Source organism: Drosophila subpulchrella, chromosome 3R, assembly GCF_014743375.2.
Source record: "Drosophila subpulchrella strain 33 F10 #4 breed RU33 chromosome 3R, RU_Dsub_v1.1 Primary Assembly, whole genome shotgun sequence".
NCBI lineage: Eukaryota > Metazoa > Arthropoda > Insecta > Diptera > Drosophilidae > Drosophila > Drosophila subpulchrella.
Genome location: NC_050609.1, coordinates 14,128,714 through 14,156,476, shown reverse-complemented (window position 1 = coordinate 14,156,476; position 27,763 = coordinate 14,128,714). Strand labels below are relative to the sequence as shown.

The window sequence follows — 27,763 nt, the reverse complement described above, 5'->3', positions numbered from 1 at the left end:
AAACAGATTGCAGCTAAATATTAATGCAATTAATAATTTAGTAATAAAATTTAGCACCAGGCGCTGGAATTATAACAGCGGCGATTAACAATTAAGCCTTGCCACTTAGGCAGATGCCAGCAGCAAAAAAAAAGTTTTAAAAAAATAACAGCAGCAATGGCAAAAAATGTCTGACCAAACTTTTTTGTCTGCCGCATTAGCAACTGCAATTGTTGCTGCTGCTGCTGCTGCTGCCACTGGGGTTAGGCAACAATTAAGCAATTTTCATAATTACAAACAATGACCAATTTTTTGACACGCTTGCAAAGCGCGCAAAATTTTTTTGATTTAACCAGCGGCAACCTGCAGCAGCAACCTGCAACAACAACGGCCGGCAGCAATATTGCTGCTGCAAGTGCAACAGCGAATTTAGCGGCGCAAAACGCTGATTTGTGTCTGGCCGCCAGTTGATGCATGTTTAATCAGCTTTGGCTGCAGAATAAAAGGAAATTTAACTTCTTTTTTTTTTTTGGTTTATAACTTTGAGCATAACGAACAGAATTGTTGCCTCAGGTATTTGGTTTTTACATGTTCTGTTATAATCTTGCATGTAATAAACTTATTAAAGGCAAGGAACAAATTCTTTGGATATTATACTTATCAATATTATATTTTTAAATTTGACTGATTTTTTAATCGAGGGTCAAAGTTTTACCACATTTTCATATTTGATGTTACCGTATTTCCAATGACTGGTAACCCAAAATTGAACTTCTGGATTACATAACTTGAGCTGTCAGAATCCGATTGAGACGTTGGATACCTCTAAGAGTTTGTGGTTGAATCCTCTGAATTTCTACATGCAAGTTTTTCATTAAGTCGAGAGTCAAATTTTTAACCCATTTTCATGTTTGGTTTTTCAGTATTTCCAATGACTTTCAGAACAGGACCCAAAACTGCACTTATAATTTTCATAACTTGGGTAATTGGATCCCGATTCAGACGTGGGATACCTCGTTGAGTTTGTGGTAAAATTCTCTATTATTATATGTTTAAATATTTCCTTTATACGAGGGTCAAAATTTTAACCCACTTTCATGTCCGATTTTTCCGTATTACCAATGGCTTTCAGACTGGGGACCCAAAGCTGAACTTCTAGATTCCATAACTTGAGTTACTTAATTCCGATTTAGACGTGGGATACCTCTGTGAGTTTGTGGTTTAATTCTCTAAATTTCTAAATTAGAGTTTATATTTTAAGCAAGGGTCAAAATTTTGACCCATTTTCATGTCCGAGATTTCCGTATTTCCAATGGCTGTCCCACAATCGCCCAAAACTGAACTTCTATATTACATAAACTAAGATATTATAATCCGATTCAGACGTGGGATACCTCTATGACTTTGTGATGAAATTTTCTAAAATTCTATAATAAAATTTTGCTTTTAAACGAGGGACAAGTTTTTAACACATTTTCATGTTTGATTTTTTGGAGTGCACCACAACACAATCTAGACTTTCGGTTGTAAGTAGCCAAATCTGCCGAAAAGCGCATGTTCACATGTTAAATGGCCCGCTAACAATCCGAGGGGCTGAAAACAGGATGGGGGATATCGCAGCTTCCACCTGACAACAATCACGTGCCCAGCAAATGCGCGGCAGACAATTGACCAGCGGCTGCCACCGACGTGTCGTGCATTAGAGCTGAGATTATGGGAAGGAGAGGGCGGGTAACTGAACCGATTTATATAATCAGCAGCGACACAAAACGTGGCAACATACGGCAAATAATTCGCCGCTTTGGGCAATCTAAAACAATTTGCGTTTTGTGTATCGGACAGGGAAAAACACCGAAAAAATACGAGAAACGATTGCAGTTTGGGTCTCAGCATTTTGCGTGCTGTGCGATTGGGCAACTTGGCTGTCCAGTGGGTGCAGTGCAATGGTTTTTTCCTCACTTTTTTCTGGCTGAACTGGGAGACATCTGAGCCAGGTTGTCCCACCCGCAATTAATGCATAATAATTGCAAACGAAAACCGAGTCGAGTCAGCGAATCGAGTTGCCACAAATCGCGGCAAGTGTTGCGAATGCGAATGCGAATGCCGGCCACAAAGTCTCTAGGGTCTTCGGCTTAGCCGGCCACACGATATTAAACAATAATTGTAACTGTAAAGTGAGCTTAACGTGAGTGCATCAAAGCATAATCTCTCTTGCAACAGAGACACAGATACGGATGCAAAGCTATAGATATAAAGATATATAGATACAGATACAGATACGGATGGAAGCCAAAGCGCAGACTGTAAAACAAAACACAGAAAAATATTCATTGAAGAAAAAAGCCAGCCAACGGACAGACAGTCATACAAATACAGACAAACAGACAGACAAACCGAGGAGTCAAGAAACTTGGCTAGTACGTAAAACATACCGCCTTATAATTAGAGCAGAAATTCTGACGTTTCTATTTCAATTTTCCAACAAACGCCACGCAAAACTGCCACGCCAAGTGACGTTTTGATTGAGTGATTGGCAACAAGACGTGGTCTTCAGTCCTCAGCGGACTGGGTCTCTTTTTGGACCCGGTAGCCAACCAGGCAGCAAGTGTTTGCCCACTGCGGTCGCTCCATAGTATTCCATGCCGATCCGATGGTTGATGGTATACCACGGTTGCAAATATCTGCATACCAGGGGCTCTGTCGCTGTCTCTGCCTTTGCTGTTGCTGCTGCACTGGGCCACGAATAACTGAATGAAAATCGTTGTGAAAGAAGGTCTCGAGTTACCCTCGACAGCGATCCGCTGCAGGTTGCTGTCGCACTCCAAATCCGGCACGTAATTCAAGCCCGGGAGAAATTTCCATTGCACATAACAGCAGTTCCAGGGCACTATGGGCAAAAAGTCTTATAAGTATGAAGAAAAAAATTATACTACTATTGGCAAAAACTCCTATAAGTACCAAAGGAAAATATTATATTTCAGAACAGTTGGCTTTGAAATTCTTAAATAAGTTATTATAAACATTTGGGACAATGGTCCTTTTGGCCAAGACCATTTAGAAAAATTAACATTTGTTTCTCTTCAATTAAAAAATAAATTAAAGATTTTTAGGATTTTTAGGACAAAACGAATTTAAGAACCTTTATAAACCATTATCGACAAAGTATAAAATATAAGTTAAGGTGCCCTTGCTAAAAATCAATATAAAATAAACTTAACTAAACCACTAACCCAGAAGTACATAATAGTATGTTAAAATATTTTTTATTAATTTAAAAATAAAGTATTCCAATAACAACGAGTATGCAGAGAATATAATCTCACGAGAAGATTAACATTTTGACCATAGTGCAGTGGATGAAAAAACACCCTGGTCGTGTATACATTGAAGCAGCATTTATAATTATCACAAGACAATTTAGTAGAAAAGAAAAAACGATGTTGGGGCTGCCACACCCACTTTATGCCGTACGGGTTCCAAGTGGTAATTGCACCAATTTGAATACGTAATAAAATCGAATGAGCAGCAAATCGATTAGCGATCTAACGCGCCCATTGTGTGGTCGTATCGGATCTCTTGTTTTTCTATGTTTTATTTTTTTTTCGTACCCCCATACGATCCAAGCGTTATATAGCCAAAGCTATAGCGCACGAGCTAGACGCCGAGACGTTTGTCCGGATTGGATCGATCGACTTGCGGATACTGCCACCGCTCAATGTGAAGGTCAGTAGGTGGCGGCCAGCAACTGCAAACAATCAATTAGACTGAATGCCTAAAACGGTAAAATCCATATGTGCACTGTGCACCAGATAACACGGCCAGTGGATAATGCCATGCATATAGCTGTCGATCAGGAATACATGGGTGTGCCGGTGCAACGCGCTGCTTCCATTCGGACTCCAAGATCAAGGTGAGACTGGACTGGATTGAACTGGGAACCGGGCTTACATAGAAAATTTTATTCAAGCTCCGGTTTTATATTTCACTCAAAATCCCTGGAAGTTACGGAAAAGTTATTCCTTTATGTTGCGATTCTTTAATACAAAGTCTTGTATTTTATTAACGAGCAATTATTTTGTTAGTTGTCTGTGACGTATTGGTTAATAATCATTTATCGATACTATATACATAGGTCATAAAAATACTTTACTTAAACATATATGCTTTGCCGTGACTACAACTATTATCTTTTTATTAGGTGATTCGCTTTTATGACATACTGTACTTAAAGCCGTGTATTATACAACAATTTATAGAAATTTCTAAATCCGCTAAAATTTAATTAGTAGTTGCATTCAATGTTCAGAAACCTGGTCAGTAATATAATGGCAAGATTAAATGCCTATGGTCAATTAACAATTTTTCCTAGTAACATAAACGATAAAGTCCCCAAATGGCCATTCGAAAGCGGATTCGATGGATGGATCTGGATTAGTGTCGCCTTAGCTAATGGCTTGTGGTTCAGTTATGTCGGCCAGATGCTAGTGCTCATTGTAATTGATAATTGCTTTCTTTGATGCCAGTGTTTCGGGACGGTGACGAGCTCAAGCACCGCCCACGCCCCCACAAAAAAAAGATCTCGCTGGTGCTCCAATTTGATTTGGACTGTTTTGACAGTCTGCAGTTATTGTTTGATGCGCTGTCCAAGTGATGAGTTCATTAAGTGTGCCATAATTGAGCCTTTAATGCTAAAGCTCGTGGCCTCGTGAATGGGCGTGCGTTTTGACAGTCAGATTGACTGACTGGCCGAATGGTTTGCCCAGTTTTGCTGACTGACTGACAGCCTGACAGTGATGGCCCAAAACAATTGTGGTCTATGGCCGTGCTTTTGGCCCAGTGAAATTGATATAACGAAAGTGGGCAAGCGCTAACTAAGCCAACTGCTTTGATGGCCACAACTTCCTGCTTCGCACAGCTTCTTTTTTATTTCAATTTTTTTTTTAAGTCCCGCTTAAGTGTATTGGGTTTAATGTGCACCCATTTTAATTAAAACAAGGGCTTGGTTATCTGGTTACCCAGCACAAAACTGGTAAGACCTCTGGCCAGGGCGCTCCTTTCGCAGTGCAGTGGTGAAATTACCGATATTTGATGCCATTAGCGGAAATTTAGGCATCTGCAATTGCTAAGCCCACGGCTCAATCATATTGATTTCCCCGTCCGCGCGTGGCAAATCAAATCGAGTCGAATCGAAACCCAGTCCCCGACCAGATGAAATAGATCCGCTTTAATATCGGTAATTAGGACCACACCTATGCCATATTCAAAGTGATTTTTATTACAATCGGCGAGCTCTGCAAACGTTGTTTAGATTCTGGCTTGTTTTTTATTTTATTTTTCATGTTTATGGCAGCTGCCTTTTGGCCGAAACTCGATTAGTTTCAATTTGCCGTTTGTGTGCGGCGGTTTTGCTTTATGGCTATTGTTGGCCGGTCTCTGGGTGTATATATTTTATACATCTGCATGCTGTTTTTATGGAAACCCCATGCTTATAGAGACCAGGCCCCATGGTCTCGGGCAGCACTTGCATATCACACACGAGATAAGCTGACCTTAAACTTGCCGGGCCGCTTTTGTTGTGGAGAATTTAAATAAACCATACAGCGGTCAACATCTATGTGCAATTAGTTTTCCCGTGTATCTGTCTCTCTCCCTTTTAGATTTCCTCATTTTTTTTTTCAGTTCAGTCAGTTTAGTCTGCGTGGAAAGTCGGGGGCTTTCCTTATTTTCGGATTTCGTGGCGAGCTGGGCATCAGCAGGTGGTCCCCGCTGCACCGCCGCCAAAAGCTAATTGTGTTTTTCTCACATTTGCAGTTAGGCACCACCGTTGTGCTGTATCTGTGAGATACTCGTTCTCGTACTCATATGTGAGCCCAAAACAAACACACAATAAATTGCCTGTGCACAGCAGGCGACCAGGCCTCGGTGGTTGTGTTTGATGGTGTTTCTCCTGGCGGTGGTGCAGTGGTTCTGTTTCTGTTTCTACTTCCATTTCATTTTGCATGCTGTAAATTAAGGCAGGTTGCCCGAATGCGATTCCTGGTAATGGAGGAAATCGTTAGGATTCAGCTATTAAGTACGTATAATTGCTTGTTAGCGATTGCGAATGAGAATTATATGCTCACTGGCAATTGCAGACGACTGGCGATTTGGGAGAGTGAGAAAACCCAAATTGAATCCACATTCGAGAACGGACGATGAGCAATGCACATTGAGCATCTATATAATTTTCCAGTTTTTCACGCACAGGGAAAAATTATAGCCTTATAACACTTGCTTTATTTGCGATTGGGTTTGATGGGGCTTACTTCAGAAAGTGATGGCAAGCTAGAGAAGAAACATCCTACCAAATTTGTATACATGCATTTTTATAAAAAATCAAAACATTTAGATCGAAATATATAAGTTTTTAAAATGTTTTGGAAATTCATCATATATTTCAGTCTTTTGATAGATTTTGCCTTAGCTGAATATAATATTCGTTAATTTTTTTTTTAATTTACCAATCTTATCTTAAGATTTTTATCCCAACACATAGCTCCAACCTTTTTTGCTCAGTCTACGCGAAAGAAATATTTTCTTTTAGCTGATTCCAAATGGATCCCATGGATCTTCATGGCGATTCTCGGGCATTTGGCTGTCATCGGTGCCATTGCGTTCGCCTCCCAGTGGCTACCTGTGTTTTCTCTCGCTGTCATCGGATCTGCGGCCAGTTATCTTACATTATCTTACATCAAGGCTGCATCGCCTTATGACTACCAGATTTTCAAATCCCCCAACCGGTTGCCGACTCTCGACTCTCAGATCTCAGAGCCCCAACTCGACGACAACTGGCTCAGAGCCTCATGCTTCATTAGACGTCACATTTGGCAAACTCCGCGGAGTGTGCAAAACTTAAACCAAAAGCGAAAACGAAAACGAGTCGTCATCTGACAAGGAGATCATGATGCGAGGATTGCTGATACGGCAGATTTTCCCAGCGATTTTCACCAGCGCGCCAACTAATGAAGGCAAAGGCGCAGAAATTAATTTGCAAAACGAAAATATGGCCTAGGAAAATTCGCATAAATAAGTCAGTGTTTTTCATTCGCGGACAGGTGTTTGTGTGCTCTTTTAATGGAAAGGGGAGTTGATTTCTTTAAGCAAAATGGTAAAGCGCTCATGCAGATAAACAGTTGGGAAAGCCAAAACGTTTTTTTTTTTTTTTTGTTAAACTGGACCACATGTGGGCTGAGCGATGAGCTCGAGTGTCGTGTTGGCAATTGCATTTAAAAGGAGGAGGAGGAGTGCAGTCTGCATAAATAAATGCCTGCCAGTCGCCGTGGCAGCCCATTTGCTGTTTAGTTGCGCCCCTGACACATTCAAGAATGTTCCTCAAGTCGCTTCCGAGTCGCTCATTCAAGCCGATTGTTTGCCCAGCGCAAACAACTAACTTTGACTTTGAGCCTGGCTCCCGAGTCTGAGCCAAGTTGCTAACAGCCAACAGCCAGCAGCGACTGCCGCCAAGCAGTCTGTTGACTGTTTTCAATACCAATTTGGTGGCAGCCAACACGGGCGCTGTTGTCTCGCTCGTATTAGTTTTAAATGCCACATTGGCAATGGGCAAACAGCATTGAAGCGGGTCAAGTCGAAGCTCAGATACCCTGCTGTCGCTAGGCAATCATTTCTCCTTTAAGAAACAGCAAGGATATATATGTAGATACATTTTGTTAAACTTTCAAATGACAAAAAAAGTAATTAAATAATAATAATAGTATAGGTACAAATAAACATTGATATTATAAATTTCTTTGGAAATATTTTAAGTTAGACAAATAGAATTTTTAAATACTTTGGAGTCGGCATGTATTTCAAATCAATCTTAGTACGTAATATCAAACTATTTCTGACAATTTTTTTTTCATATATTTATGTCAACATTCTTCTAAGAACAATTTTTTTTCTTTTAGCTTAAAGTCTATCATATAATTATTGTATATTAATGTAAAATTACTAAAAAAGCAATCAAGTGTAAATCAATTTTACCATATTTTCCTTAAAGTTATACAACAATATCAAAAATAAAAGCCTTTATCAACTGACTTAGAAAGTAAATGGAGAAATTATTATAAGACATATTTTGAAGTTTAATAAAATTTCAATACTTTTCTTAAGACGAATAATTTTTAAAAAATACACAAGTTGAATAAAAATACCGTAGGATCCCCAGTCCAACAATACAATTCAAGAATAACACACATTTGACGACATTTTTTGTGTCTTATGTGTGCAGGCAATAGATCTTTGACCAGAGAGTCAACAAGAGGCGATCCACGAGATAGCCCCTGGCTAATAGCTGGTCACCAGCTGTGGACAGCTGTCCCCTGGCTTCTTGGCCAGTTTGTCGCTTTGTTTGCCCGCTTGTTGTTTTCAGCTCGGTGCTGTTTGCCGTTTGTCTTTTGGGCCTAAACGGCGTTAATGCGTACGGCAAACACTCGGGGGGACCACCGGCAGCTGGGCAGGAGCTGGATTCGGATTCGGATTCGAATCCGAAGTTGAAGTTGAAGCTAAAGTCGGGACTGAAGTTGAAGCTAAAGCTTGGGGCTACCGTTAGCCACCGGCCCGGGGGCTCTGCTAATTGGCCAGAAAGCAGCAAATAAGCTGAAAAGAGAGTTAGTGGCCATGCAAGATACTGCTTGCCAGAAATTCTCAAGTAATTATGAAAGTTTCACTTTTTGCCAGAGGAGTTTGTTTTGTTTTTCTGTAGTTTTTGTCCATGGCATGCGCCATTCCAAACAAGAGAAGGAAATTATGCAAAAGATACACAAAAAAAAAGCTAAATGCGAAATGCGAAATTTTTCAGCTGCTTGCCATTTTTGGCCATGGCAAATTGTTTGCCCAGTTGTTGTCCGCTACTGACTGCTAAGGCGATGGCTTCAAAAGTTGTAAATTAATAGGCGAAAATACGCGAAATCTCGACAAAAAACACACGGAGCACTTTGGCAATGGGTGAACGCCCATTGCGGGTCTTTCAATCAAATGGCCGAAAATGGCTCCTATAAATTGCGGCCCATGCATTAAATGTGACTATTTTTTTCGGGTTTTTTTTTGGCCTACCAGCGGGGCTGCGGCACTTACCGAACAATAAACATTTATTTTACTATGCAGCTGACAGAGATTTGTGGCAACAACAAACCGCTGTCAATTGCCAATTGAAATTTATGCAGCCAGCGCCGCTTCACTCCCCTTTTGGCCACCATTCCCATCCATCTGAGCCAGAACATTTCCAACTGGGTGTGACGACAGCGGCGACACTTGAGTCAATTTTAATTATGTGTACTCGCAGGCCGGCAAATAATGACGTCGGGGGTTGCCCAAAAATGGCACAGACAACATGGCCCGGGCACTCTGGTGTCCACATTTTAGTGAGCTTTTTATTTATTTTTTGCCGTAGCACTGTCTATCGTTTGTCAAATCGCCTTAAGAGTCTGCAGCTGGAAAACCCAAAATGCCAGCTAAAACCCAACACGATCCGATTTGTCATACTCTTGCTGGGAAAGTTATGCTACTGGATATAATAAGATGTCCTTAATGAGTAAAAAAATATATTTATTCAAGACTTATAAGCCTTTTTGGTCAAAAGTTTTCAAGGATAATACTATAAAAAGGGAAAAACTTTTATGAACTGATTTTATTTGTACTTTAAGCATAGTAAGTATTTTATGATGTTATGTATCATACCTAATATGAAGGTCTAGATGAGTTTATTTTTTTAAAATGTCTTATCATAGAAACTTTAAATTAGGGAGCAAGATAAAAGAAAACTATATTATTTTGCATATTAAATAAATTATAATATATCAGTTTCAATAAAACCGAAAATAATTTAAGCCTCTCGAAAGGCAAGTGTGTTCGTATATCTGACAAGCCGGAGTAGATGGAATATTTGTTTTTGATCGCACTTGTTTTGCATAGAGGCCTCGCCCATCACCGGCAAAAAACCACCAATAACCACCAAAAACCACCAGCACCACCGGCACCACCCGCCCACACGCCCACAAGGCGTCGAAATGGGCACGGCTGCCATTTTGGGTGGGTGTTGTGCTCTCAACACTTTCGCCAGAGCCAAAGACCATACTCCAAAGACCATACTCCAAAAACCATACTCCATACTCCACACTCCATAGTCGAATCACCGATGTCAATTGGCTCTTTGGCAGGCTGCACCGCAAATTGCATTGATTTGTGTGGGAATGCGGCGTTAATTTGATTTGATTAATCAAAGTGCATGCACAGATTTCACCCGAGAGATCGAGGTGCCCACAACAGAGATTCGACATGTGCCGCCGGGTCGTGGGTTCTTTTTTATATTTTTTTTATATTTTTTATTTCGTTTTTTAAAGTTTATGTATATGGGCAATAATTCACTCGGGCGGCCTAACGGTTTATTAGCATAAATAAAAATAAAATTGATATGTTTGAACTATTTCCTGCAGCAATGCGCGCTACAATTTTCGTACATGACAACCAACAACCATCGGCCAACAGCCGACAACCAACAACCAACCGACAACGGGCAACAAGAACAACCTGCAACCTGCAGCATTGGCAACTAGCAACCAGCAACTAGCAACTAGTGGCTGCCACAAAATTGAGCCCGAGCCAAAGACGTGGCCCAAACGAGCTGCGACTAAGTGGACGGACGGCAGGCAGACTGCGGAATTGGTAGCCGCTGCAACAAAATGTTGCGATGTCAGTCGTCGACGAAGGCGGCGCATGCAAATGGGGTTAGGGTATACTATGGTATAGTAGTAGTATAGGCTCTTGATACCATAGAGCTCTATTGCTCTATAGCCATGGAGGTTTAGCGGCTTAGCCACCGCCGTATCTAATGGTTATATAAATTTGGCACTTCATGTAGTCCACAGTCCAGCGTCCACGGGCTGTTTTAGCCATTGCCGTCGTTGTTTAAGCGCTTGTTTAGGCCACGAACATTGCCTTGATTCGAAACAATATCGAGCGGGGGGAGGATGACAAACGACAGGAAAAGGCTGGGTTCACTTGTAGATCGGACCCACGATTGCCAGCCGGTGACTTGTACTAAGAATAATTGTATTATATAATAACCCTGCTTGCATGCTGATAAGCCTTAAACTGGGATGGTTGGAAATTAATTCAATTATGGTTATTATAAGCTAATGAGTTTGGTGTACCAGTGAATACAAGTGGTTCTTAGTCGCATAAAATAAGAAGCTTAGTTTATTTTATAATTCTGCATTTAATTTGATTTCTCTGGCCTTAAAATATCGCTCATACTTAAAGCTATATTTATAAAAGGCCTTATGACTCTCATCCAAAACTCTAATAACTGATTGGTTGATTTTTAATAGGTCATGGCATTAAAAACATATCTGTTATTTTCTATGTTTAAATTAAACAATTAATTGATAAAGTATTTAACCTTTAATTTTTGTTTTCTTTGTTTTTTTTTAAGTTTATTAAGGTTAGTCGACATTACGGTAAGTGTCTTATAGCCATAACTGCGGCATAACATTAAAAGGACAAGCAGAGAGGGTAAATTTCTAGTAACAAAAATGGAAGATGCTTTAAAATAAAATAAAAAAATATTTTTAAAACAATGGTAAACTATTTAAGCAAAAAGAAATCGTCTTAATCTAAAAAAAAAGCACCCATATTTCAGAAGCGTGCCTTTAAAGTACCTTACAATCCGCCGAATTGCATCACATCTTTGCCACGCCTCTGCCGGCTGGAAACCCACTTGGATGGCATGCCAATCGAGGCATTTTAGCCAAGCCAAGCCAAGTCTCCACCTGTGCGGAGTGGAGTGACATGTTAATTTTACAGGCCCAGAGGACAGAGCGGGATGGCGACAGACACGCAGGTGACACGCACGTAGGCCAGTCACTCAGCGGCTCACTGGCCACGCCCCCTGCCGCAGACTATCCAACTCATTGGCTCAGTTCGATAAAGTTATCATTTATGCAAATTTCCCTGACAGCTTTGACAAAATCGAAGCGAGCTTTGCGAGGGGCGGGCCCGATAGTTTCGGGGATCAACTATTTTGGGGCACCAAAAAAAATTTCCACACCATTTGCATAAAAGGCAAAACCGTTGGCATGATTTTTTTTGCTCTGCTAGCCTGGCCAACGGTAATTTGCAGAATTTTCTTGGGCAGCCCGATCGAAACTGCTAATGACTCACTACCAGGAGCAGCGGCTAATCACATGACTGTGTGTGGCCCGCCAAGCAGCGTCTAATATGCAGTTAACCCACAAAATGCCGGGCCAAGAGGAAAACGGCCAAGACAACACCAGCTATTATTACCAAGGCAGAAAACAAAAGCAAAAACGAAAAAAGTGATTATAAAACCAACAACGGCCAAGAGCCGGCGGACAATGGGTATCGGCGCGGGCCAAAAGCTGAGCAAACTGTAATTGATGATGAAGAAAAGAGATCGATCATATTGTGCGAGCGCATATCAATCACGAGCCACGACAAAATGTAAGGCGAATTGAGCCGGGTCGGGCCTACCTGGCGTATGCGTAACGTGTGGCATTTGCGGCTACGGTGGCTTCTACCTGACCAAATAAAAACCAACCGCCAGCGAGGGCAGCAGAAATGCTTAACCCGGCTAACCGGGCGTATGAGTAATGTGCTCAAGTGCAAATACATTGAGCCGAGGAAGAAAACCAAAAAAAAATATAAGAAGTAATACACAAATACAAACGAAATAAGTGTAATAATAATAAGACCCCGGCATTCCATTGAAACGAGTTTCATATTAATTGGCCTTTTCATAGCTCTATGAATATTTGGTTCGGTTTCTTTGGCTTTCGGGCCTTATGCGGGTTCAATGGTTCGTTCTACTTTCTGGGCCACCCCAAGATTACATGGCGAAATGTGCTGCTGTTGCTCCTCTTTTGAATCATTCAAATAGCCGAAAATCGCCCTCGGGGCATAAATCTTGGACCCAATTTCTGGACCGGCACTTTTTATTTGCTTTTGACCATTTCTTCATTGTTTGTTTTGATTAATTTTTTTCGTATTTCTCCTTTTTTGTGCTGATCCCCCTCTGTTGTTGCAAATGTTTAAGTGGAGCAGAAAAGATTTGGCCAGCAAAGCCGATGCTTCCGTTGCTAAACGATTCGAATTAAGATTCCCTGGCACTTCTGTGAATGAAATCGAGAAATGGCCAAGGGAATGGAATGTGCTGTCCACGACGGAAATGGTCTTGGGTCAGCTTTCTATTGGGTGTGTTTTCGCATTTCTACAGTCTTATAATGAGTGGCAATATTGGTACTCCCATTTCACCTTTGCCATCGCCAATTACAATTCCCTAGAAACGGCTTAATTAAACAGAAACATTTTACACACGTAATTAAGGCGACGAAATCGTTTTTGCCATGAACAGTCAAAAATACCAAATAAGTTGAACAAATGTCAGGCCAAAGCAGCAGCCAAACAAAAGGGGTAAAAACGCTTGAGAATCTTTATACAATAAATCTTTATTTTTACGGCCAGACATTGCAAGTGGAGCTCTGTGGTAAAAGAATTAAGAAAAAATCACTTGTTGCTGTTTTTGTTGCCGTCGACTGTCTTGTTGGCTCATTTGACCTTTATTTCATAGAAAAAAGCGTCGATGTCTGCATTTGCCGTCTGCAATTGCGGGAGAGAGCAAAGAACCAGTTGGCCATTGATCATCCCGCCCCCTTCTGCCACTATAACTATGTTGCCAAGAGCCCCAGACCATTGATACCAACACCAACTCGGTGATCAGGCCATTGCCTGTCTTTGCCGGCCTTGTTGTAGTTGCTAGTAAATATAGTGTTGACAAAGTATTAAGAAAAGAGTTTGCGAAGGGGTACCCTGTAATCCAAGCTTAGTTTTTAAAAGGCTAATTTCAGAACTGGTATCCTAAGTAACCCAAGTAAATGAATCTTTAGAAATTTCAATAATATTAAATTGAATTATAAATATACTTATAAACAGAGCTTATATTAAATGATAATTGGGACTAAGAAATAAATACTTTGAAAATTCTTAGCAGTATTCAATATTAAGATGTGATCGACATTGAAGAATGGAATCTAATAAATAATTTAACTAAAGCTTTGCTTCCTTTTTATACGTTTATTTCTGAGAATAATAGGCAGATGATAAATACATTTCATTGGTTATTATTATAAAAGTTAAGTTTCTGTAAGAATGGTATAATTAACAACTAAACTACCTGCTAAAAATAAACAATTTAAAAATATTTTAAACGTGATAATGGTTTTAATTGAATAATGTTATTGAATTGGATATCTCACATATATTGGAAATAGACTTTTAAATATTTTATATAAATTCTTGCCTGAATTTAATGTCTCACATATGTGAGAAAGAAATTCGAAACTCTTTTACGTGGCTTAAAAAACTTAAAATGTTTACAAAGTACACTTTTTAAGCCGTTCTTGATTACAAAAGAAGTGCTCGAATACTTCTTAATGAGTCTGAAATTCATTCCAACACTTTGTAGTAGCTACTTCCTCTTTCCACTCAATGCCGCCTGAAGATCTTTTTATGCAGTTGCATATACCCCACACCTGATCGCACCTGCAGAAGAAAAGAGCCGTTAAAGTCATTTCGCATCATTAGTATGATATGTGCGGCTGTATGGGTGTTGATTTCTGATTCGCATGGCGGTGTGAGTGTGGCAGACTGTGAGAATTACTAAATGCGCATGTAAATACAAGCGAGGGGAGTGCTGGATGGGCATGTCTGTAGATCTGTGGATGTTAAGATGTTGCAAAGCACATGTGCACAGATATTCCGCTGCACTTAATATCCACCTTGACTTTGATAGGCCACGAGCTGCGGGTGTGTGTGTGTGCCGTGTTGAGTATCTATGTGCCCGTAAATTAGCCGCAGTTAGTGACCCGGCGTGGCTGCATTGGCATATTTCATGCGCTAAATGCATCATTAGGCGGTTTGATTTACGGCACACGTGTTCCACGGGGCAAGGAAGTGGGCTGAAAAGCGGTTCATCGGATGGGATTCGCATATACGATGCATACGTCAGCGATAACCAAATGCTGGCAACTCGCAGGCCTTTTAATTAAAATTGAAAAGATTTTTTTGTACGCCATCGGCCGAATGGCCAAGTGCGGCAAACAATTTAATTAAAAATTTCGTTTGATTTTCCCCCAGCATGAAAATGGTCAGCCAATCTGCGGCAGTGGCAGTTGCTGCCAAACGGCGGCCATTTGTGTTTCGATTTTGGCCACAAGCGCTCGGCGGTTTTTCAGTCGGTTTTTGGTCAAAACGAGATCGCAGCAAGTGGCACGCAATGCAGTGGCTACTGCAGTAAATGTTGCTGCTGCCAAGGAGCCAACTGATGCGTATCGAGCGGCATTTTAAATGAAGCGATTAAAATCGAACGCCTGCACAGTTACACATTTGGCCCCGCGGCACCTGCCCCACCACCAATCTGCACCACTGTGAACCACTCTGAGCCACTCTGAACCACCGCATCCGTGCACCACTTCCCTCCGAATAAGTGTATCTTTTAATTCAATCAATTTTTCTCACAGCTACCCGTTGGCATGCGAGCATCGATCATGTAAATTGAAATTGAGTTACATGATCAACATGACATCATTCGGGAATCCGCAATTTTCCTCGGTAATGGAGTAAATCTAAAACTCGCTCAGAAACCAATCGTATTAAAACGATCAATTTGCTTAGTTACATGTAGACAACATTTGGATATTTAACAAATTTAAATATATACATAACCAAATATTAAAAACCCTTTAACACCGTTTATTCGCCGCTTTATAAAGCCCCATAAAGATGAAACATTCCTAAAAGGGTATTAATATTAATAAAGGTATAAGTTGCTTGAATAACCTAACATTAATAATTTATTAAGTTTAAATTGATCAACATATTTCAAATATATATGGGTGTCTAAAACACTTTGAAACCGGTTGTGTAGCTCATTAATTTTATAATAAATATTGATCTTGTTCCGACTTCTCTGTTAGGCATTTTAAAAATCTTTTAGGATTAACCATTTAAAATTTATAAGAAATAGGCTTCTTTATCAATTGACGCACGCCGAGTTTTTAAGAAGTCCTTACTTTTCCATATTTATGCACAAATTCCCCATTATGACTATATGATTTTACATAAAACTAATGCGGCTTTAAATGCAAATATTGAAATGAATATTTAGACTTGGTTTTTTCCTCTGCACACTGTACTACTTCAGAGGTATCGTGTGGGTTCATTAGAATAAGCAAACATTGGCGGCCAGAGAGAAGTATCGTATAAATCGTATAGCGGTCAACGAGCGAGTGCGTGTGGAACACCCACAGTTGGATAAACATTGACGCGGAGCAATTAGAGCCCCCGAGACGAGACAAGCTGGCAAGTGGAAGAGAGTCTTCTGGCCGAGAAGAGCCGAGAGCTATCTGGCTGTGTGGATAGCCGAGTTGTATTACCGATGTATCTGCGTTATTTATGCGCCTGTTTGCCTTCCCGGGCACACACAAACATACACTCAACCCCTCGATGGAGGATTGTCATTGATTTATGCCACTAATTGTTATTCATCGCACCGTAGGTGGCCTCATCACAATCCAATATATAATCGCCTTTGGGAGCTGTTCTATATCGCGTGCTAATGTCGCATAAATCTGGCATCAGTATCGAGCAAAGACGGGCAGCCAAAAACCTACATCACCTAATGATTTGTTTTGGACCCTAAAAAATGGGCAACCAAAAACGGTTAGGTTACAGCATCAAAGACCCATTTCCCCATACTCTGTAGTCCGTTTCGTTTAATGATCGCCTACGCAAAATCTGTTGCTGCTTCAGATTTGTCTCATGTCAGCATAAATTTGACTTAATTGATTTTAAATTCGGGCATTCTGGTTGTTGTTTTTCAGATTTTATAGCCTCTTGCAGGCCAAATTTCAATCTCATTCCTAGAGATGCCTTTAAACTAAAACAAGAAATTATATTTTTCCGCTTTTAGGCATTGCTAATGGCGGTTCAAAACTAGTCCGGTGTTCGTTTTGATTGAGCATGAATATGCAATCTCAGATAGCTAATTCAATTAACGAGCCCTAACGACTTTATCTGAGTTATTTGGTAAACCATTCCGGAGAGGGAAATCTTAGCATGCCCATTAATGTCACTTTGATTAATCCGTTTGCACTTACCAGATGTACGTTGGTGTAACCTTCCGAAGGGCAGTCGATTTCTAGCCATTTCCATGGCAATTTCTTTACAATACCACATAAAATATATAGTTTCCAACTTTGAAAATGTTGAGATGATAACAATACAAAGACAAACACCTGCTGTGCAGGGAAATTAGTTTGTTGGCTATCTTTATGGGCTGCCAATCTAAATAAACATATGTAAATAGCCTCTAGTTTATTTCCACGCATAAATAAGGGGATATATATAATTTACATTCCGATTATTGGAATGACGTAGCCAGATCGAGTGTGGACACATTTAAGGCAGCAAATTATCAAAACGAAATTGCACCATAAATAAGCCAGTCGAAATGTAAAAATTATAAACGTCAATTCAGCTTCAGCCCAAGATGCAAACAAGATTCAGATTCATATTCCGATTTCGATTCGGGGTAATGGATCGTATCGAATGGTATGATATCGTATTGTATCTTACAGATCGTCGCACGCTTAATGGCGTGAATTATTTACCGATTTTAATGCCAAGCCAATACCAATACCGACACCTCCTAAGCCAAAAACCAATATCGACCAGACGCTGCTGCGCCTTTGTGATTATGTGCTGCATTGATTGTTGTTAAAACTTTTGCGGCATGTCATTGCTTTTATTTAAAACAAATCGAAAATGTTTAAATGCCGCCTATAGCTTTTTGAAGTTGGTAAGCTGGAAGTTGGAAGTTTGGTAAATCCATAGTTTGGTTCGGTAGTTGTGGAACGCGGGACATTGCCCAATGGCTTACAGTGGCTATCTATCGGTGGCATTCGGTGGCTCGTTTAAGGTGTGTCCCGGCCCGAGACCTTATAAAAATAAACAACAATGAACCGAGTCAGAGACATATACCTACATATTCCCACTCTTTGGGCTATGCGTTAAATGCCGTGTATGTGGAGCAGTTTGATTTTGTGAAACGCCCCGCTTCGTAAAGACAACAATGAAACGGCCTAAAAAAGATCAACAATAATTTTTTCGGCTGAGGTGGCTACTTAAATAAACAGAGATCTCTGGACTGAAGTGGGGCCAAGGGATGGGGGTGTGGATAATGAAAAATAGCGGCATCAAGTCGAACAAAAATAAACCACTCTTTGGGATATTTTAATCATAATAATAGACAACAGCCACAAAAAGCTGACAAGAGCCTTTGTTCGAATGTCAGTCTTAATAAAGGCGCAAAACTTTATTTTAAACGTTTTTTAATGACGTCAATGAGTTTGCAATTGTTTCAGTGTGAGTTTGGGCCACAATTGGGCAATTTGAATAGGCATACCCGCAACCACGCATTTTTTCAGCTTTTGACTTTACCCTTTATAAAACCTTCGTTTTGGGTTCTTGGCTCTCACCGGGTTTCTTGGCCAAATTAAAGTCTACCGAACTGAAACTGAAACCCAGACGAAATCCTGATCCGACACCTACAACATGGCATCACGTACAAATATCTCTAGCACGATTTTGCACTATTTTCAAATGCAGCCAACACCTGCGCAAAAAAATAAACGGGAAATATCTCAAAGCTGGAAAATTGAAATGAAAATGGAGATGCGAAGAGATCAGCGCAGATCACGTTGAACATGAAAAGCATGAAAAGCGTTTCGTAGTTTTCAGATCCCACAAAAATGGAGAAAAACGAAATTCAAGGGTTCGCACGGAATATGGGTGAGGCTTCTTATTTGGCCTGGAGATTTTGCCCCTCAGGGGATGCAAATTGTTTTGCACTTGAAAACGAACGAGTTAAAGGCGAGGCGTTGGAGATCATTAAGCTAAACGCACGACATTTCCGTTTTAATCAACCACCCGCTACCAGCGAAATTAACTCAATTCACAAAAAGCAGCCAAAAAAAAAGTTGGCAGAAACAAGAAGGGAAATGAATTGACTGGGGAGTCGTGAGTGGCGAATATTTAGGGCTATAAACCAAAGTTTTGATACTCTTACGGTGGTTAAAAAAATTAAAATAAAATTTATGGGAATTAAAAAAAATTCTTAAGCCATTTTAAGTATCAATATAATTTTGGGAAATATATTTTTCTTTGAAGAACGCCACCTTCCCAGCAACTGCATTAAGATTACTTTACACATTTTGCCATAAAATATTTTATAAAGGCAATCAAAGCAGATAAATGTGCCCACATAACTCTCGGCCATGCCATTATTCCAATCAACCGAACATCCAGCTGCATTCCTATCAATCTCCGCGGCACTTCTGCCACAGCTCCCAAACCAAACCAAGTAAAAACCGAACCGAGCCAACACGATCTGCAGAAATGTCTTGCGGAAAAAAGAGTAAACATAAAAATTAAGTTGGAAAAATAGAGACGAGGTGCTGGGAGGAGGGCGAGAAAACGGAATTTCATGGCCCAATGAAAAGGCCAGCTGAAGAACTAATAAACAACAACCACAAGAGCCAACATGCCATGGCTTGGAAATATAGTTCATAGGCATTGTGATTGCCTTCAATAAATTGCAAATAATTTCGACCTCATTTCGCTGGGCTAGCCACACGGTCACGGACAACGCCTCACCTCAGATACATTTATTTATATATATAGATATAGCTAGCCACCTCCACAGATCCGAACGCTGCGTGATATAATTTCTAAGATCTATAGACAGATCTGGCGCTAGAGTGGACCAAAAAAAAAATAAGGCATTTCCAGAGACCACGCACATGCTCTGGGATTTAGTGCGCCGTCATAAATTTTCCTGCAACACCGTTCGACTTCTTTTTAATTAAAATGCTATCAAATGTCAAGTTTACATGGCCGGAGCGCCAGCTGCGTCGAGGAGCAGGCAAAAGCAAAGCAAACACTTGTCATCTTGACAGGCCAAACAAAGCGTGACGGAGTCAGGAGGAGATTAGGGGCACGAGGGCCGGGGCATGGGCAATGGGCAATGGGGGTATGGGGAATGGGGAATGGGGGGCGCCTAACGAGGGTCATTCAATGAGTACGAGCTGAGACTGCATTCGCATTTGCATAGCATGGCACAGCATAGGATAGATACCCACACACATTTAGCCACAGTGCACCTGGCTGGCAAATGTGGGCTCCACTCGTGGACGCGGACTTGGACATGTTTAAGTAATTGCGCGCGTGCGTGGTGGCAAACAATTGAGACACACTGTGTACACACATATATTGTACTGCATAGTACTGTGCTGTGTGTTTGCCCGGGACCCAGGTTTTGTTTTGGTTTCTTAGCTGTTTTTTTTTTTTTTTCGATTTTTGGCCAGGTCTATTCGGCTTTTGTCTGCTGGCTGGTCTCTTGATAGTTTAACAGCGATAAGCGCGACATGTCAGCGTCAGCCAAAGCTCGAGATTCAGATTCAACTTGAAGTTTAGCGTGGCAGCTTTAGATTTCGAGCACAATATATTTTGTCAGCTCAAACGGTGTACATAATAGCCCAGAGATAAGATTGTAATGGGCCGGTTAAGCGGCTCATAAATCATTGGCATGGAAATTGCTTTTCCATGATAGACAACTTGTTAGTTACCGACTTACTGACTTCCGCAACCGGCACCGGCGAAACCTGCAAACTAAGTCATTTTAAGCAGCACTTTTCACTTTCCGCTAAACACTCGACATCCGCTTGGTGAAAAGTTCATTTAGAAAATAAACAAACAAAAACTTAAACTCATTTTCATAACAGCCGCCGCGCCACCGGTCAGCATCGTGAATGTGCAGCTTTTTATTTATCTTTCAACGCCAGAGTCTCTGGTATGCGCTTCCTGCGCCGATTTCTGTGTAGAAATATGCTGGGAAATCTGGCGGCAAGTGGAAAAAATACCCCCAGAAGCCATTGGCCGAAAGGAATTTCGAGAAAAAATGTATAACAAATCTGCTGCAAATAAGCAGTGGTACGTAAATAAGGAAGACGAGAAACCGCTGGCAGAATAAATACCGAAGCCATAATTTTTAAGTCATATTTGCTTAGTGCATAACCATAATTTATTTGTCGATTGTTGGTTGGTTTTAGTCATCTTTAATTGTTGTGTGCGGACTTCCGTTTGTTGGTTTTCTTGACGCGAATGTCGTTGAAGACCACGGATGATTAGTGGGTTTTCTGTTTTTGAAAAAACTTGTGGGTTCTACTGAAATGATTAGTTATATTTTGGGAATTTGTTATGTTATGTTTTGTTTTAAACATATAATTCTATTACTATTTTAGTGATCTTAGATTTTATAAAAATTACAATTATGTTAATAAAACCTTTAAAGAAAATAAATACATTTAGGAAAATCATAACACGCATACTAGAATTATAAGTTCTTGTTTGAATTTATTAGAATATCTTTATTTTATAATTATAATTCTATTATAGTATTGTTTATTTTGCAATTTATGAATGAGAAAATAAACAAGCTAATCATAATGTATAAAAAAAGATAAGGAAAAGGAAGATTGAAGAACTCTATTGAAAAATATTATTTGAATTTTGTTTTCTACCCATAAAAAATTGAATAAAAATCAATTTATTGCAAAATAGAATGAAATATTATAATTTTCTTGACCCAACGCTCGGCGATTCGTTATGGTTGACAAGAAACTATGCCGTTTGAGGTATTTCCGCCATTGACTGTCCGTTTAACAATACAAAGTCAGCCGCAAGGGCATGTAAAGTGCCAAAAAAAAAAAAGAGAAATCAAATTCCACTCCTTGTGCGGCGACTATACAAATTTCCTTCTGTACATAATATGATTGATTGCCCCGTTGACCTGGAAACGTAGCAAACTAATAGTTCCACTTAACAATGAGATCAGGAGACAGTGGAGCCGCGAACAGATTTATGTATGTATAGATATATGCATGATCCATACGATCCATAATGAAAATGGGTCAAGCTGGGCGGTGAGCAGGCTCCCAAGAAGAGGAAATAATAAGCGCTGGCCGAGTGGGCGCTGCATTCCGGAGCTTGAGATGGGGAGTCAGGTAGCTCTGGTAGCTGCAACACCTTGAGAGGGACTCGAAATACAAAGTAGAAGAAAAAAACACAGACTGCCTCACATGACGTGGCGCTATTTTTTTTTCGGCATCTGGGGCTGGTTGACGAAAGCGGCAAGTTAATGAGCTGCCCCCGATCTTTGTGGCTCCCCTGATTACTAGGTTTTTTATACATTATTATACGTATGTAGGTGCCCGCCTCCCGTTTTTCCCCCGCCAACAGCAACCACTACTTCAATTTCACTTTTCCGACCTGGATGCGGAGCCTGGTGTTGTCAGGCCGTCATGCTGTCCGAGCGGAGAACAAAAGACTTGGGCAGCGAACTTGTTTTGGGGCACCGACAGTGGGTAATTAAAAAACCGTTAATATATTGGAACCGCTCTCATCGTTTGCCCGAGTGTCAAATCAAACATAAAAAGAAATTATTAAAAATTCATAATAGCCAACATATACTATAGCATATTGTATATTGGTCCCAAAGGTAGATGTAAACAAAATTGAAATTCGGTCGTAGAAATGTGAGAAAAGTCAGCAGGGTCGCCATAAAATGCAAAGCAGATGAACAACGATAGCGATACCAGATACACGATACAAGACAGCCAATAAGCCCGGGTAATATGCCCCTTACCAATCCATGCCGTCTTTGCCAACCCGTCCCGCCCGAAAATGTAGCGTTAAGTGCTCAATGGCCAGAAAACGGCATTAAGCCATAAAATCGTATCGAAAGAGAAAGAGCCAAAAGAAATGCTCAAAGCCAGGCCAGGCCAAGTCCCACAGCCGAAGAAACGATTGATGGAGTTCAAATGCATATTGATTGACGTTGAAATGCCCCAAATGGAGCACGGCTCCACCAGGCAGGTGCAAGTTGGCCTGGCCGTTTTGTGTTTTTGTATTTTGTGTTTTTGTGGCTAATAAGTGGCATGAATTAGTGAAACGCTTATGGGGGTCAGGTCGTTGCGGCAATCCACTCAATCGAGTGTTTACTGCGAGACAGTGGAAAGGCTTTTAAGAAAATACAGTCGCAGTTTGGGGCCATTGAGGCGAATCGAAATTGTAAATTCGAAATCATTGACTAAAAGCTTTTGATAAATTATTAAACAAGGGGGGCCCAGGGATGTGAATGAGAGCGTTTCTATCAATGGCTAGCCGCATAATTGTTGTGAGAAACCATCTAGCTTATTTATGGGAAAAGTTCAATAGACTGGGCGTGTCCGTCACAGCCTTTCCCCCAATAATAAGCAAACCAGATTCTACCGGACAGAGGTCAAAAGGTTTTTATTTTTGCACAATTCTCCATTGATTAAGACAACCAAAGAAACGATCATAATGCGAGCAATTTATGGGGCGAAACGATATCAAAATGCTGACAGTTTAATGCTCAATGCTTTGCCAGCCTATGCAAATTCTAAAAATAATCCCAAGCCACCCATAGAAAACGATAGAAAACCGCCAGTAAACAAAAGAATTAAGCGGCAGGCGATCCTAAAAATAATTGACAAATATATTAAGAGCATAAATCAGCATCAGAATCGCTAATAGAGCGCGAAGAGCGCTTTGCTTTTGGCCTGGCCAAGAGGCTGGCTAACTTTTATTATCATTTACCGCTTTGGCCGCTCCGGCCACAACAAACAGATCTTATAATAGCTGAAACAAAAATCGAAAAACCCCCAAAAAAATCGGAAAGATCTGCTCTGCCGGCGTTGTCGTCACGCTCTCAGCGGATCGGCTGAAGTCGACGCCGGCGTCGCTGCTTTTGGCCAACAACTTCTTGGACATGCTGGCCAAGAGCCAGATTTAGTTCAGTTCAGTTCAGTTTCAAGTGTTTGAGCGTTGCGTGCGTTTCGGAGCTTCGAGCGGAGATTTCGAATCCGAATTCGTCTGTTTCTGCTGCGGTCTCTGTTTTTTCTCACCTCAACCGACTTCCGTATAAGTTCATTTGCCGTCGGCCAACGTTGAAAATTTCTATCGCCTGTTGTCGCTATCGTCGCGATTCCGATTCCTGTCGCCCACCAACAACATAAAAAACGGAAACCGCCAACGGAAACTGCGTTACGGAGCTCGGAGTTTTTTAATTAACCCCGCCAAATTAGTTTTGTTAAAAGAATATTTCCCGCACCTCCGACAAATGCAAATGAAATAGTAGTGGCTAGCAAATTTATGAATGCAGGCCGAGAATTATGTTTCGTCTGATAAGACGATGAGATGATAAATGTGTGTGAGAGTGTGTCTTCAACAATCGTTAGCCATAAATAATGGTCATTATGGGCTGAGGCCTGGGAAAAACTACTAAAAATCATTGTGTAGCCCAACAAATTTAATACGTATACAAAAAGAATCATATACTATAAACGTACATATTAATGTGGATTTATTAAGCTGTTAAAATTGGATAAACTTTCCGACCACTTTGACCAATTTCAAACCGGTAAGTGCAAGTTTGGTTGCCAAGTCTTTGGTCTTCAGTTTATATTTGTAGGTATTTCTATATTTCTTGCCTGACGCACATCTATGCAAAGCAGAACCATATTAAAATCAAATCTTGGTAGTTTATATATATATACAAATTTCTGTATTTTTTAATAGTTTTATCAGAGTTTTTTGTGGTGGGACACAAAGCTGCGCTGCCTTATCGCAGGCATATAAATTCAAGTTTTATCGCTGGTGTTTTGTATTTGGAAAGTCATGACGCTCGTCTCTTAGAAATCCCCAGCTAGTTATCATGACCAGAAAACCGCAAAACAAAGCAGAAGTAAAACAAAAAACTAAAGCATTTTGAACAATCTAGTAACTATTAATACAGAATTCTTTGTCCGGGGTCTTTTGTGCCGAAAACTAACAAATTGATTACAAATTTCACAAAACGCTGATAGCGCATCTCAACGGCATTTAAGCCTTATCTGCCATTTGAGTATTTCTTTTTTTCAAAATTAAATACTGCCAAAGTTTCGCTAAGGCGCCGCTTTTGGCTCGGTTAAATTAGTCACTCGGCGTGTGCAAGTCAGCAATAATTATATACTAATTCAGCGTATAATTAGCTAATTAGAACTGCGCAGCGACTGCCGCAAAAGCCAAAAACTCAAACGCAGAAAAAATGTTCCGGCAACACCTTCTGTGCAAAAAATGAAGAAAAATGCGCAAAAATTTGAGCTTGCGAAAATAGAAAACGGCGAACCCTTGACAAGACCGTGGCTGAAAAGCTATTAATCAAAAGCGGCTGGCCGCATGTTTGGCTTGCTGTAAATAATAATGACTTCATAATTGATAATTTTGCCAGTTGCTGGAAGAAAGTTAGTCGAACTTGGCAGTAGCAGCGGCTTTAGCACCAAAACCGAGGCACCCAGATTCGCTGACACATACAACGCTTATAAATTAGCCATCAATGAATATTAATCAGTTTTATTTATTTAAATTGTGTAAAAATATAATCAATAACAAGCGGGCGCTGATGATAGAAGAGAGCAAAAAAACCATATACCGAAGTTTAAGTGTGTGCAGGCAGTAAATTAAAACGAAATCAATTTTAGATAAGATCCCGAATGGGAGCAACACAATTTTTCAGCGAAACTGCCTATCACAAAAAAAAATCCAATGGCTAATACAAAAAAAATACAATTGGCTTGAAGCTCAGGGAAAGAGAAACACCTTAATGGCATTTAATTAAAATGAAGGCAATAAAAAACTCAAGGTATTAAAATTATTAAAGTGAAACGTCGTCACTTTAAATTAAAAACGACAAAAACGGAAAATAAAACTAAAAAAGCAATTCCAAATCAACGCCGCATTCAGCAATGCAAACAAAAGACTCAAGCAACGAACTCATGGCGAAGATAAGCTTTACTTAACTACACTAGTGAATAACTTTGTATTAACTCTTGATCACTGCTTTTTTGGTGAGCAGGAACAAAAGACTTAGGCAACGAACTTGTTGACGCTCTCAGGCAAAAATTATGAATGAAACGAAAAACTGATTGTGGTGTGCGACAAAAAAGAGATAAAATCTTTAAAAATATGATGGAATTCTAAGAATAAGTTAAATCGTCGTAATCGTTTGATCGAAGATTACTTCTAATAAAAATAGAACTTAAAACTATAGATAAGTAAAAGAAAACTAGTTTCGGCAATTTTTAATTAAAACCCAGTAACTAGTTAATCATATTCGGCTTAATATTATTTTACAGATGTAGAGCATAGAAGTTATATTTATAATAAATAAGATTTTGTCTCCTGATAACTGTTATTGAAATTATATAAGATTTTCTATGCAATCTCTTTGTTTATTTGACGTTAAATTAGTCACTCATTTGTCCATTTAACATGGCCAAAATCACAGACAAAGATTTTCTTCAATTAACGGCAAATCTAGTTTGTTTGCCCAAAAACACGGTGACAGATGAGTGAAATAAAAGCTGTTAATTTGTATGTGAAGCCCCATGGGTTGTGAAACCACTGACTGATTGATTTTGTTTATCTTATTCGTTGGTATTCATTTTCTAATGTCTAATATTAATAATTAAAAAGTCTGTTGCCCGTGTCATGGAGCCAACGTGTTAAAGCGCCAAAAGGGAGGAATATGCAAATTTTTTGTTAGAGTTCGCGCCATCGGTGTTTCGGTGTTTATAATTTTCTATGAAAAATGTTTTGCCGCTGGTTGTTGCCTTTTCTCACATAAATCTGCCACAGGCGCATAGAAAATTTCACCCAAAAAAGAAACCGGAAGCTTGGCCGTCAAGTGGAATGGACCCTGGGTCGTTTGTCCGCTTAACTTTTAGCGGGTGTTTATCAGCGGTAGAAAATTTTCATAAATTTCATCTGCTTTTGGCCATGTATGGTGGATGGTATGGTATGGTATACAAGACCGTTTCGCACTGTATTTCTTCTCACTTTCGCATAATTGTGATGGTATGATGGCAGTACCCTCGTCGTTTCGCTTGTCTCTTTCTGGGTCTGCGCTTCCACGCTCCTCATGTCAGACACTTTGTCAAAATAGCATTTGTTACGCTGTCAGTGCCAGCCACCAACGCACTGGACGGCCAAAAGCCACACACACAAAAAAAAAAGGCAGCAGCAAATCCAGCAGAAACAACACCAACCATAGTAATAACGAGCGTTATCCAAGCATCATCATTATCAACTTTTAACCATCGGTTTATGTTGTTTGCCACCGAAATGATTTAATTTTGACAGACCTTTTTTTTTTTTTTTTTTGGTTACCCCTTTTTGCCCTGTATATGTGTGTACATTTTTTCTTTGGCGTGTTTCTTTCTCGACTTTTTATGTGTGGGAGTTTTTGGATTTTAATTTAAATTTCTTTGTTGTTGTTCCTGTTGTTGGCAGTGCTGTCTATTTTGGTCATAATTTTTGTCGTTGTTGCTGTCGCTTGAACTTTATTTGATATGCATTACCCCGGCCTGGCTTTCGTCTTTGTTTATTTCTTCTACGACTTCTCCATTTTGGCATTAAGTGCTTGTAAATTGGGTCAGTGGGAAGTTACACTTCAGTCGACTCTCGTTCGATGTCGATGTTGTTGGGGTCCGTACTTGTACTCCACAACGTCATGTGTCATAAATTTATATGTCTGCTGCCCGGACTGAGAACT

The 27,763-nt window shown here is 40.1% G+C and overlaps 1 protein-coding gene across 1 annotated transcript in view; it reads left to right on the top strand.

The window, feature by feature from the left end:
• The window catches only part of LOC119563305 (zinc finger protein 853), a 68,910-nt gene that overhangs the window by 20,865 nt on the left and 20,282 nt on the right, over positions 1 to 27,763 (top strand). The window lies entirely within an intron of this gene.